Consider the following 12,849-nt stretch of genomic DNA (forward strand, 5'->3'; position numbering starts at 1 on the left):
GTCCTGCTCGACCGTGTCTGGCTTCACTTGGAAGTGTGAATGAGATGACCCTCCTCTTTGTAGACTGGACACTGGTTCCTCTGAGTTGACCCTCCTCTTTGTAGACTGGACACTGGTTCAAGTTCATCTCATGGGGTCTTCATGGCCTCCCTGAACAAGAGGACAGGTGACTCACCACAGTTACAGGACATTTTGAGAGCTGTTCTTGGAACTTTGTCAACCTTGAAGGGCAAGGGGCAAAAACTGTCCTTTAAGTCCCTCTGACCACATTAGTATAGGCCTCAAACTATGGCTGTTAAACATCCAATAAGGTTAGTTCCACCAGTCTGCTACTTTTAATTATCATGTGCTATGTGGATAAGGCTTGGGTGAAAAACCAAATATTCTCAGGTAAACTTTGACTAAAGACATATTTTGTTCCTTAAACTAGTTGACTAAACTATGACCATAGACATGTTAAGATTATGTGTATATTATTTTTGTCTCATCCTTTATATAGCATAACAAACCTAAACAGACCTTTATCACTTGCTTAGGCGTCCTCATTTTTTCTATTTTGGAAAATATTTCCATTCCCATATCCTTTTAACATCTTTTACATTCTCATTTTCTTTTTTAAAAAAATAATTATGAGACATAATAGCATTAACAAATTTTCCATCTGTTGTGAGACTTCTTTTCTTGGGGATGCTAAACGATGCTCGTTCCCTGTTAAGGTTCTAATGTCAAGACAGTGTTTGATTAAAGTTTTACTGGGGACCAATGAATTTATCAAGCTTATCTTACCAAGATAACTGAGGGGTTGCTGAGGTGTAGGTATGTATGACCTGAGGGTATGCGCACTGGAAAGCCTTTACGCAGCATGGGTCATGCCTTCTCTTCCTAGCCTTCCCCAGATTGTATACTTTAGCCCTCCCCAAATCCCGGAGGCCACGTGTGATTAGGGTCAAATTACATACAGTTGGCTGGGAAGAGTGGCTGGATAATGTGGTGAGGGTCCAATGCCCTGCCTGGCCCTCCTTTAATGAATGAGCACAACCGTCAACAAGCCCAGTTCTGACTATGTTTAGCAGTCAGGCTCAGCTGAAGTTGTGATGATGGTAGTTATTTCATGCAGAAGGGACTGCTGTATAGCATCATCTTATTAAAAGGACCATCACATGGAGGCAGGATTCGGGGGCACTCAGGCAGTCCCCTGCGTTCTCAGCCCCTCGTCAGAGAGAGGCCAGAGGGAGGCCAGAACTTGGCACTCTCTGGAGGTCTGCTGAGATCAGAGTCACTACACCGATTGGAGGTCATAACCCACCCTCTCAGGCTGTCTGCTAGGATCTCTGAATTTATGATCTTTCTGTCTTTACTCACACAGATCTGGGATTGTAGGCATATGCCACCACACCTGGCTTCTTTCAAGAATTTTTTCTTTATCCAATTTTATAAAACTTGAGTATTATAAACATAGGTCTAGTTTTTAGTTTGAATTGTAATGTTCACAAAACTGGAAGCAACTTTCTTGTTTTTTTTAAAATAGATATATATTTATATTTATATATAAAATAGTCTTTTACAAAAAACCCCACCGAACAAAAAATTAAAATAAACTTAAAAAACAAACAATGATAACAAAAAAAATCAAACAGGTACAGATCGGTTGAGGCATAGGGTAGTCCCTGGCACTATCCTGAGAGCAGGGCTGGGTTTGAGCTGAGGAAGGATGGGAAGCTGAGGTGCTCAGTCCACCCTTCTGCTTGGGAGCTTGCACAGTCCCATTGGCCAGGGTGGTGGGGCTGCCTGGGGATGAGGCATTTGGTATCTGGGAGGTGCTTCAAGGCTTGTGTTGGGGACTCCAGGTAGGTGCTGAAGAGCTTTCCATAGAGTGGGTCGTAGAGGGAAAAGTTCTGGAATTGACTGAGGGAGAGTCCTTGACTGCATCCAGGCTGGCACAGCTCGGCATGCGAAGTTGTGGCAGCAGGGTGGGGTGAGCCCAGCAACAGGTGCAGGATGGTACTGAAGCCATCTTTGTATAACAGAAGGCCAGGTCCTTCTGCCTGCTCTTCAGCAAAGAGCTCAAATGCCAGGTGAGTCAACTCCTCCAGGCTCCTGCCCCCATCCAGAGCTGCTAATGCAAGAGCCACCAAACCCTTACCATCCTGCTGGAAGTAGCTGAAGGCTCCAGCCACTGTCTGAGGATCTGAGAGTTGTAGCTGCCTGGCAAACTCTTCCTGGCTGATCATTCGACTCAGGCCTGGCTCTGCCCCAGTGTCCACACAGCCAGGGGACAGCCCTGCCTTCTGAAGCACCTTGCCCAGTTCCCAGAGTTGTGGCTCCAATGCTACCTTCAGCTGACCCACCACAATCACAGGCAAGCTCCCTACAAACACATTCAGTGGCTGGAATGACCAGGGCCTGAGCCATGACTCTCTGGACACTATTGGCATAGAGGGTGGGGTCCTTGCTCTCCTCAGGGCTGGGCTGATACACAGGGAGGAACTCTACTTCCACCATGCTGCAGGGCTGGGAGGCTGGAGCCAGAGAACTTTGAGTAGGCCAGGGCCCCTCCATGCCCAGCTGGTGGTGTCCAGACTGTTGGGGTAGCGGATGAGGACAGGCTGTATAGGTACCCCAGAGATGAAGGCTCCCAGTTTGAACTTAAGTAACGCCTTCTTGTTGGAACAGGTGCCTTCAGGAAAAAATAGTACCTGAGGCCACTTGCCTCCCGAGGTAGCCCGCCTATGGACCTCCTCCACTACTCCGCGAGGAGAAGCTGGGTCATGCCAGGACACTAGGATGGCTTGATTGAATCTAAGAAGGGCTCCAATGACCGGCACCAAAAGGTTCTCCACTCGGGACACAACCTTGGGCAGGTCACAAGGTAGCAGAACAATTGGATCAAAGAAAGTGGAGTCGGGGGCAGCAACCAAGACAGAGGTTTTTAAGGCAAGAGGCCCACTGGCCTCGAACACGAATTCGGAGGGAGCCAAGCAGGAAAAAGAGCAGGCGGCTCAGGCCTAGAACCCCGTTGTGGCATACAGTCTTCCTCCATTCTGTAATTGGTTCCTGAAGCTGTTCCTCAGTGAGACCTGCTACTTGGAGCCAGGTGAAGGGCCAGAGGAGAAAGGACGATAAAGAGTAGAAGCGCTCGGACTGGGGTTAGAAGTGCCCCCAGGAGGCAGAACTTAACCTTCTGGAGGTGGGAGAGGTGTAACTCATGCAGGAAGGGGTTTGGGGGCACTGAGGGCCCCGGGGGTGGGATCGAGGGGGGCCCAGCCCCAGGGATTTTCCTAGCTCAAGATGGGAGAAGGTGGAGCGAGGGCCATGGCCCCCACCACCCCCACACCCCGGCCTCGCTCTCGGCTCAGCAGAGCAGGGCGGTGATCTGGTCCCAGCCCTGCCTGGTGCCGGCCTGCAACTTTCTCTTTTTTAATTTAATTTAATTATTTTATGTGTATGAGTGTTATGCCCGCATGTAAGTGCACCCGTGTCCTGCAGTGCCTGCAGAGGACAGAAGAGGGCATTGGATCCCTTGGAACTGGAGTTAGGGATGATTGTTAGCCACCATGTGGGTGCTGGGATTCCAAACCCTGATCTGCAAGAACAGCCAGTGCTCTTAACTGCTGAGCCATCTCTCCAGCCCCAGAAGCAACTTTCTTCTCTGCAGTGTTGTGAATCAAACCCAGGGCATGCTAGACAAGCATTCTGCAACTGAGCTGCAACCCTAGCATTTGTAGGTATAGCTATTTTTGTTTCTGCATGTATCTTTTGTTAGAAATAAAATATGGGATCCATGGACCCCACAGGTACCACACAAAGAACACATGGACAAAGCAAGTCACTCCGCAAGGCTACTTTTACTTTTGCAAAAGGGTGTGTTGTCTTGCATTGGTAGTGAACAAGCACACCAAGTAGAATATTTGATAGGTTTTTTACCCTAACACAAGAGTACTGTGTCTTATTCCCTATTGTGAGGATCAGACCTCTGTCTGAGGACAGCTAGTGTTAAAAAGAAAGGAAATGAAGGAAATGAAAGGGGACCCAGTCGGCTGTTCCCGGCCATTAAGTTCCTTGAAAGCAACTGGGTCTTTGCATAAACAAGTTTTCCAAGGTGAGAGTGATTACAAAACAGCATTACAGAGGTACATTCCTGCGGTCATTCTTTTGAGAGAAGAGATTTGTGATTATTTCCCTCACCTCCTTGGTAGTCTCTGAGATTCCTGGATCTGTGGTTTGGTGTCTGACATTAATTCGGGCACATTCCCAATCACTATTGCCTCAAGTATTTCTGTTGGTCCTCTTTTCTTCTGGCACCGCACCACCTTTTATGATGTCTCACAGCTGTTCTGGAGTTTTGTCCATTATTTTCCCCACACCCCCATCCATCACTGGAACCAGTCATTTTTCTTTCTTTGTTTTTCAGTTTTGGAGACAGGGTCTCATGTAGCCCAGGCTGGCCTCCAGCTTGCTATGTAGCTGAGGATGACTTTGATGTTCAGGTTCTCCCGCCTCCAAGTCCTGACTGCCAGGATTACAAGTGTTTACTATCACACACAGTTTATGTGGTTCAGGGCTTTAAGCCTAATAGGCAAGCACTCTATCAGCTGAGCTACAACCCCAGCCCAGTTTGTAAGTTTCTATTGTTATATCCTTAGGCTCAGAGATTCTTTTCACAATTGTATTCAGTCTATTAATTAACGCCTCAAGGGTAATCCCCTCCTCTGTAGATATTTTCCTTTCTTAAATTAGTTAATTAATTTTGAGACAGTGTCTCCCTATAGCCCCAGCTGGTCTGGAACTCATTATGTAGCATTATGTAGACCAGCCTAGCCTTGATCTCACAGAGATCCTCCTGCCTCTGCCTCCCGAGAGCTGGGACTAACACCATGTGCCACTACACCCCTCTTGATTTTTTTCTTTTTTTCTTTAAATTTTTTAAAGAATTTCACACATGACTACTAGGTGTCCATCAGGTTCCCCCCCCCCTTGGCTTTTTTGGAGACAGGGTCTCCCTGTATCCCCAGCTGGCTTGGACTCACTATGTAGACCAGGCTAGCTTTGAATTCACAGAGATCCGCCTGCCTCTGCTTTCTGAGTGCTGGGATTAAAGGTGTGTACCACCATGTCTTGTGTCCATTATTTTTTACACCTCACTTTTCCCCTTCCAACTCTTCCCATGCTCCCTTCACTCCCTCTTAATAGCCTGACCTCTCCCTTAATTGTTATTGTTACATATGTGTGTGTGTGTGTGTGTGTGTGTGTGTGTGTGTATGTGTGTGTGTTTAGGGCTGACAACTTGGACTTGGGATGGATCGCCCAGCAAGAAGCTCAACCCTGGAGAAAACTGATTCTCCTCTCAGCAGCCATAAATTGCCTGTTGCTCTTCATCGAGAGGTGTGGCCTTGTGGAACTCCCCATCTACATTGGTGGATCAGCTGTTGTCATTACGCAGGTCTTTTTAGACAACTCATGTTGAGATTTCATGGGTGTCGTGTCTGAAAGATACTATCTTCTCAGCAGGCATCCTGATACTCTGGCTTTTACAATCCTTCTTCTCCCTCTTCTGTGATGGTCTGCAAGCCTTAGGTGTAAGGTTTGCATTATAGATGTATCAATTGGGGCTGAGCATCTCATGATCACTTACTGTCTGAATTTTGACCAGTTTCAGATCTCTGTAATTGTCTTCATCTGTTTCAAAAAGAAGTTTCTTCGATGAGAGGTGAGAGCTTCACTTATCTGTGGGTTTAAGAATCAGTTTTTCTTTCCTTTAAATTTTTTGACTTTTTTTTTTTTTAATGTGTATGAATGTTATGCCTGCATGTATGTAAGTGCACCTGTGTCATACAGTGCCTGCAGAGGTCAGAAGAGGGCATCAGATCCCCTGGAACTGGACTTATGGAATGGTTGTTAGCTGCCGTGTGGGTGCTGGGATTCGAACCTGGGTTCTCTGCAAGAGCAGCCAGTCCTCTTAACCACTGATCCATCTCTCCAGCCCAAAGGATACATTTTTAGAATTCAGTTAGAAATTGTATTGGTTTAGGGAAATGGCAGGAGTAGGTTCTCCTCTAGGGCATATGATCTCTCCAGTCGTGGGTATTTGGACAGGTTTACCAGGCATGAACTCTCTCCTATCAAGTGGGTTGTAACCCCAATTAGACAATTGTTACCTCCAAGAAAAAAGTGCCACTCTTGCACCTTTAGGGATATCTTGCTGGGCCAGTTGTTGTTGTTGTTCATAGGCCTAACCTTGGGGTAGGACTACTGATTGCTTTTCTTTCTTGACATTTTGCCTAGCACTTTCTGAACTATGAGGAGTCTGAACTATTAGGAGTCTTTCAGGTCACTTCCAGTCTAATTCCTCCACGTCCTGTGTCTGAAATGTGTGGAGTCTTCAACAAGAGGGTCTTACCTTCAAGTTCTGTGAGGCAACCAAGGACAATGGAAATAGCCTATATTATTTCAGGAGTCTTTTGACTACCCTGACCAGCAACTCAAAGGGAAGTTTCCCATTCCTAGTACTGAGTGTTTTTTGTAGTTTATGGTTCTTGGGAAGAACCATAACTACATTTGAATATATATATTGGGGCTGGAGAGATGGCTCAAAGGTTAAGAGCACTAGCTGTTCTTACAGAGGACTTGGGTTCGATTCCCAACCACATGGTGGCTAACAGCCATCCATAACTCCAGTTCCAGGGAATCTGATGCCTTCTTCAGACCTTCATGGGCATTGCATGACATGGGTGCACTTACATACATGCAGGCAATACACTCATACACATAAAATAAAAAAAGAAAAATATACATTATTAAGTATTCTTATCATATTAAACATTCTTATAAAATGTTTCCTATGGCTTTTCCAAATATCCTTGGTGTTATTTATCTGTCCCTCGTCTGTCTTCCTCTGTTTGACCCTCCCCTCCTCAGTTAAAGTTCCCCCATATTTCCCATTTCCCCTTTGATAGCACTTGTACCCTATCCTCCTTTCTAGACCTCCTTCTCCTCCCTCTCCCCCATGTCTTCTTCTACTTTCCTGGCTCTGTAGTCACTTGTAAGGACTCAGAACTAGGTTCCACAAATGAAAACGTAGCCTTTGTCTTTCTGGGTTACCTCGCTCAACATAGTGTTTTCCAGTTCTACCCATTTACCTGGAAATTTCACTACTTCATTTTTCTTTACATCTGAGTAGAATTCCATTGTGTATATATACCACATTTTCATTATCCATTCAACATTTGAAGGACATTTAGATGGTTTCCATTTCCTCACTTTTGTGAAACAAAGGGCAATAAATATGGCTAAGCAAGTATCTCTGTAGTAGGATATTAAGTCCTTTGGGTATATGCCAGAGTGCTATAGCTGGGTCATATGGTAGAGAATTCTCTACACTGAGTTCCATAGTAGATGCACCAGACTGACCCAACAGCAATGAATAAGAGTTCCCTTCTCCCTACATCCTCACCAGAATTTGTTATCAGTTGTTTTCTTGATCTTAGCCATTCTGACTAGGGTAAGATAAATTCTTAAGGCAGTTTTAGTTTTAGTTTGAATTTCCCTGATTGCTAAGGATGTTGAACACTTTTAAAGCTATTTCTTAGCCTTTTTTTTTTTTTGAGACAGGGTCTCTCTGTAGCCCCAGCTAGCCTGAACTCACTATGTAGACCAGGCTGGCCTCAAACTCACAGAGATCCACCTGCCTCTGCCTTTCAAGTGCTGGGATTAAAGGCGTGCGCCACCACACCCAGCATTTCTTAGCAATTTTTGTTTCTTCTTTTGAAAAGTCTCTGTTCAGAGCCATAGCCCAGTTTTTATTTGGATCATTTGTTTTCATGATTGTTTTTCTGAGTTCCTTGCATATTCTGGCTATTAATCCTCTATCGGATGTACAGCTGACAAAGACTCTCGTACTCTGTGGGCTTCCACTTCACTTGGTTGACTGTTTCCTTTGCTGTACAGAAGCTTTTTAGTTTAATGAGGACCCACTTGTCCATTGTTGACCTTAATTCCTGAGTGAAAAGAGTCCTGATCAGAAAGTCCTTTCCTGCGCCTCTGTCTTCCAGGTGCTGCCTATCTTTTCTTCTGGCAGTTTCAGGTTTTCAGGTTTCACACTGAGGTCTTTGATCCATTTGGAGTTGTTTTCTGTACAGGGTGATACATATGGCTATAATTTCTTTTTCTAAATTTTTTGAATACTTTATTATTTTTATTTAATGTGTGAGAGTATATTGCCTTCATGTGTTGCTGTGCCCTGCGGTACCCAATGAGGTCAGAGAGGGTGTTGGACCCCCTAACTAGAGTTAGGGACAGTTGTTGGCCATGTGGGTTCTGGGAATCAAACCTGGGTCCTCTGAAGAGCAGCCAGTGCTCTTAACTGCTGAGCCATCTCTCCAGCCCTAATTTCATTCTTCTACATGTGTGCAACCTGTTTTCTCAGCGCCATTTGTTAAAGTTAAAGATGCTGCCTTTCCTTTAGTGTGTATTTTTAGGATCTTTGTCGAATATCAGGTGGCTGTAATTATCTGTGCTCATGTCTGGATCTTCTGTTTTGTTCCACTGATCTCATGTCTGTTTGTGTGCCAGTACCATGCTGTTTTTAGCATTATGGCTCTGGAATATATCTTAAAGTCTGGCATGGCACTCCCTCTAGCACTGCTTCTTTTGCTCAGGATTGCTTTAGCCATATGTGGTCTTTTGTACTTCCGTTTGAATTTTAGTATGTTTTTTCCTATTCATGTGAAGACTGTTATGGGGATTTTTATTGAGATTGCCTTGAATCTGTAAATTGCTTTTGATAGGATGGTCATTTTCACAATATTAATTTTATCATCGATGAGCTAGGCTAGCACTCATTGTGTAGACCAGGTTGGCCTTGATCTCACAGAGATTCACCTGCCTCTGCCTCCTGAATGCTGGGATTAGAGGCCCGCACCACCAGTTCTATGGATGTTTCCTTATCTCTAGTATTTCTTTTTTATTTTTTTTAATTTCTATCTCTTTGTTTACATTGCTACTTGAATTGGCATATTGTCCAGTTTTTTCATTAAACCAATTAGCATAATAGATTTTTGCAATTTGTGATTTGAAAAATCTAAATCCCTATCATATTTCATTTTAGTCTCTTTAAACTGTGGTTTGTGTTTTATTTCCATTTATTCTTGTTTCTCTTTTTTTGTTTGTTTGTTTGGTCTCTTTGAGAGAGGGTCTCCCTGTACCTCTAGCTGGCCTGGAACTTGCTATGTAGACCAGGCTGGCCTCAAGCTCACAGAGATCTGCCTGCCTTTGACTCAAGTGCCAGCATGTGTGGCCCTTTTCTTTTCTTTTCTTTTCTTTTTTTTTTTTTTTTTGAGGCAGGATCTCATGTTGTCCATGCTGGCCTCAAACCTCTATTTAGCAGAAGCTGATCTTCAATTCCTGATCCTCCTACCTCCCACATGTAGCATCATATATGTGCAAAACCACACCTTGCTTTACCTTGTAGTTTATTGAAAGCTGGACAGGATGTGCTAGGTAACAGCAACTGCAGTGACTCCAGTCACACAGTGTTAAGGTGTTGGGGAAAGGAAACCATTCTGTTCTCCTATGAGTAGTTCTCAGTCTCACAAAGATCCTGCCCCTGGGCTGCGAACTTCACCAGTACTTCCAAGCCTACTCCACTCACCGGCAGGACAGATGGCTTCAGGGAGGTGCATTTTTCTTTCTCCTGTGTGGAAGGGTAGAGGGGACTGGTCTTGGTATTTCCCTTCCTTTAGGTAAGATAGGCTCTGATAATACCCTGGCAGATTAGTCTCTGGTACGGTAATTTCTCTGAGGACAGGCTTTAATATAAATTGTTTGGTCCTGTTTCAAAATGGCTCTTTTTCCCTGTTACTCCTAAATTACAAGGTTTTGTTTTTCTCTGATATTCAACTGTGAAGACCTCGTACAGTGCCAGAGATCAAACTCACAGACACATTGGGACTCCCTCTGAAGGGGGTTTCCCTGGAGCTTTCAACTCCCAGAGCTGTCACACAGAGACGCCAGAAATTCATCAAATACAGTTCACATTATTCAACCCCAGGACTTGTTCCAAAAGGTCTCTGCTCCAGTAAGATGTGGGTCTCTGTATCGCATCTGTCTATCTCTCATTTGGGAGCCATGGTTGGTTGTCAAATAAAGTCATTTGACCTCTCTGTTGGACGCAAGAAGAGTTAATTGATTTTTTTTTTTTTCAGCTTGCTAAGCTGATTACTTATCATTAGGATGGAGTGGTGACTCCTGGGCTCCTTACATGCTAGACTGGAAGCAGGAAGTCAAACATTTCTAACAGATAATGATGTAAACTGTATCGCTGGAGCCAGCTTCAGGCAGCTGCTTCCGTGGCTATCAGCCACTGTCCGTCAGGCGTTTTTTTCCCCTGTCCTGATAAAGTCATCAGATTACCCAGACCTTTTCTGGAGACATTTCTTTATCTTATTCCATTCTTTTGAAAAGCTACACTGACATGGGTATTAGTGATCCCATTTCAGAAAAGAGGGAAATTGGGGAAGGTAACAACTTCCCCAAGATAACATGGCCAAGACATGATCACAAAGAGAAGAAAGTAAATTCTAGTGGGTTCCATCCATGGGGTAAGGGAGAGGCTCACATCTCAAAGCAAGCAACATTGTGTTCCTATGGCCATCGATCGGACTTCTGAATCTAGAAATTATTCATTAATCTATATGCAAAGTGCTGCAACCTGCCCCAGAAATGAAGGTACCTAAGTAATGTCCGCAGACTGGCAGCATCATTACCCTGGACCTGTTATAAATGCAGAGTTTTAGGCTTGCACTCCAGACTTTCTGAATTGGAAGCTGCCTCTGAATAAGATACAACGCAATAGGGGGTTTTGTATGCAAATTAAAATTTGAAAAATACTGTAAGGAGACAGCCAATAAAACTTGATTTTCTGTGTGGGAAGAAAAAAGATTTACCTGGAGCGGAACAGGAAGGGTTGAGGAAGGCTTGACCGAGGAAGGATTAAGTATGACGACTGTAGGAAGTTTCATGAGGGATGGGTTTTAGTTAAGTCGTTTTATTTATTATTTCATTTCAGTTCATTGGAATTTTGAGGCAGGATCTCCAGTAGCCAAGGCTGGCTTCAAACTCCTGATCCTCCTGGATCAACCTCCTGAGTTCTGGGATTGTAACCATGAGTCTCTACATCTCATTTCAATTGAGTCTTGAAGAAGGAAATTTTATAAGGATCAGAGGCAAAGAGGTAGGAAGGCAATCTGTATTATTATTATTTTTAAATTTTATTTATTTTTTTATTTTATGTGTATGCGTGTATTGCCTGCATGTATGTAAGTGCACCCGTGTCATGCAATGCCCAGGGAGGACAGAAGAGGTTGTCAGATCCCCTGGAACTGGGGTTATGGACAGTTGTTAGCTGCCACATGGGTTCTGGAATTGAAACCTGGGTCTTCTGCAAGAACAGTCAGTGTTCTTAACCGCTGAGCCATCTCTCCAGCCCCCCTGTGTTATTTTTTTTAAATATAATTATTTTGAGACTGGGAACAGTGGCCATGTCTTTAATCCCAGTACTTGGGAGGCCAAGGCAGATGGATCTTTGTGAAGTCAAGGCCAGCTTAGGCCAGCCAAGGCTACATAGTGAGACCCTGTCTTAAAGAGGCTTCAAAAATATATTTTGGATAGACTGGGATGTAACTCAGGATGCAGGAAGCCCCAGTTTCCATCTCTAGCACTGAATAAACCAAACAGTACCACATACCTATAATCCCAGTATTTGGGAGTAGGGGCAAGAGGATCAGGAGTTCAAGGTCATCCTCAGCTACATAGGAAGTTTGAGGTCAGGGGCTACAAAAGATCTTCAAAAAGCAATAATTTGGATTATAGTTATATCAAAGATAATTTGCAAAATGTGAAAAAATATAAGTATAAAAATACAGTGAGTACTTATAAAATTTTATTTAATTAACAAATCAGATAACCAGAAGGCTGATTATCATAGTTCAAAAAAAGAGGAAAAATTGGAGAAAAAGGAACTTTAAGATTATGTTAGCCAAGGGCCAGGCATAGTGGCACTTTAATCCCAGCACTCCTGTCTCCAAAAAGACCAAAAAAATAAATAAAAAGAATTATGTTACCTAGGCATGATGATGCACGCCTTTAATCTCAGCACTTGGAAGGCAGATGCAGGCAGATCTCTGTGAGTTCCAGTTCCAGGCCAGTCAGGCCAGTTAGAGTTTAGGATGAGACCCTATCTCAAAAACAAAAATTAGTTCCCAAAGTGGTTAATACCCTATAGACAGGGTCTCCCTGTAGCCCCAGCTGGCCTGGAACTTGTTATGTAGACCAGGCTGGCCTTGAACTCACAGAGATCCACCTGCCTCTGTCTCTTGAGTGCTGGGATTAATGATGCAAGCCACCACACCCAGCTTTTTTTAAAAAAAAGTTTTTTATATTTATTTTTATTTTACAGATATGAGTGTTATGCCTGCATGTATAAGTGTACCCATGTTGTGCAAAGCTCTCAAGGCCATAAGAGGGCGTCAGATCCCCTAGAACTGGAATTGTGGACTTTGTTTGCTGCCATGTGGGTGCTGGGAACCAAACCCAGGTTTTCTACAAAAATAACCAACGCTCTTAAAAGCTGAGTCATCTCTCCAGCATCACCCCCCATCCAAAAATAAAATGTTTTTAAAAAATAAAAATAAAAGCTATTTTAAAATGCTATGCATTCAGCTTAGCTTTTAAGAGTTAATTACATCAGGACTCTAAATCATTGTAAGACTCATTACATTGTTTTTCTTAGAGATCAGTTAATTCTAAATAGGCTGTGTACTCAGTATGTGAACAGAAGGAATACATAGTTCTAAA

General features: G+C 43.7%; 1 pseudogene; it reads right to left on the reverse strand.

Annotated features, from left to right (window-relative positions):
• Positions 1 to 216: 216 nt before the first annotated feature.
• LOC103745478 lies at positions 217 to 3,314 on the reverse strand (annotated as a pseudogene).
• Positions 3,315 to 12,849: the final 9,535 nt, after the last annotated feature.

The sequence above is a fragment of the Nannospalax galili genome, unplaced genomic scaffold (assembly GCF_000622305.1).
Source record: "Nannospalax galili isolate Female #2095 unplaced genomic scaffold, S.galili_v1.0 scaffold983, whole genome shotgun sequence".
Lineage (NCBI taxonomy): Eukaryota > Metazoa > Chordata > Mammalia > Rodentia > Spalacidae > Nannospalax > Nannospalax galili.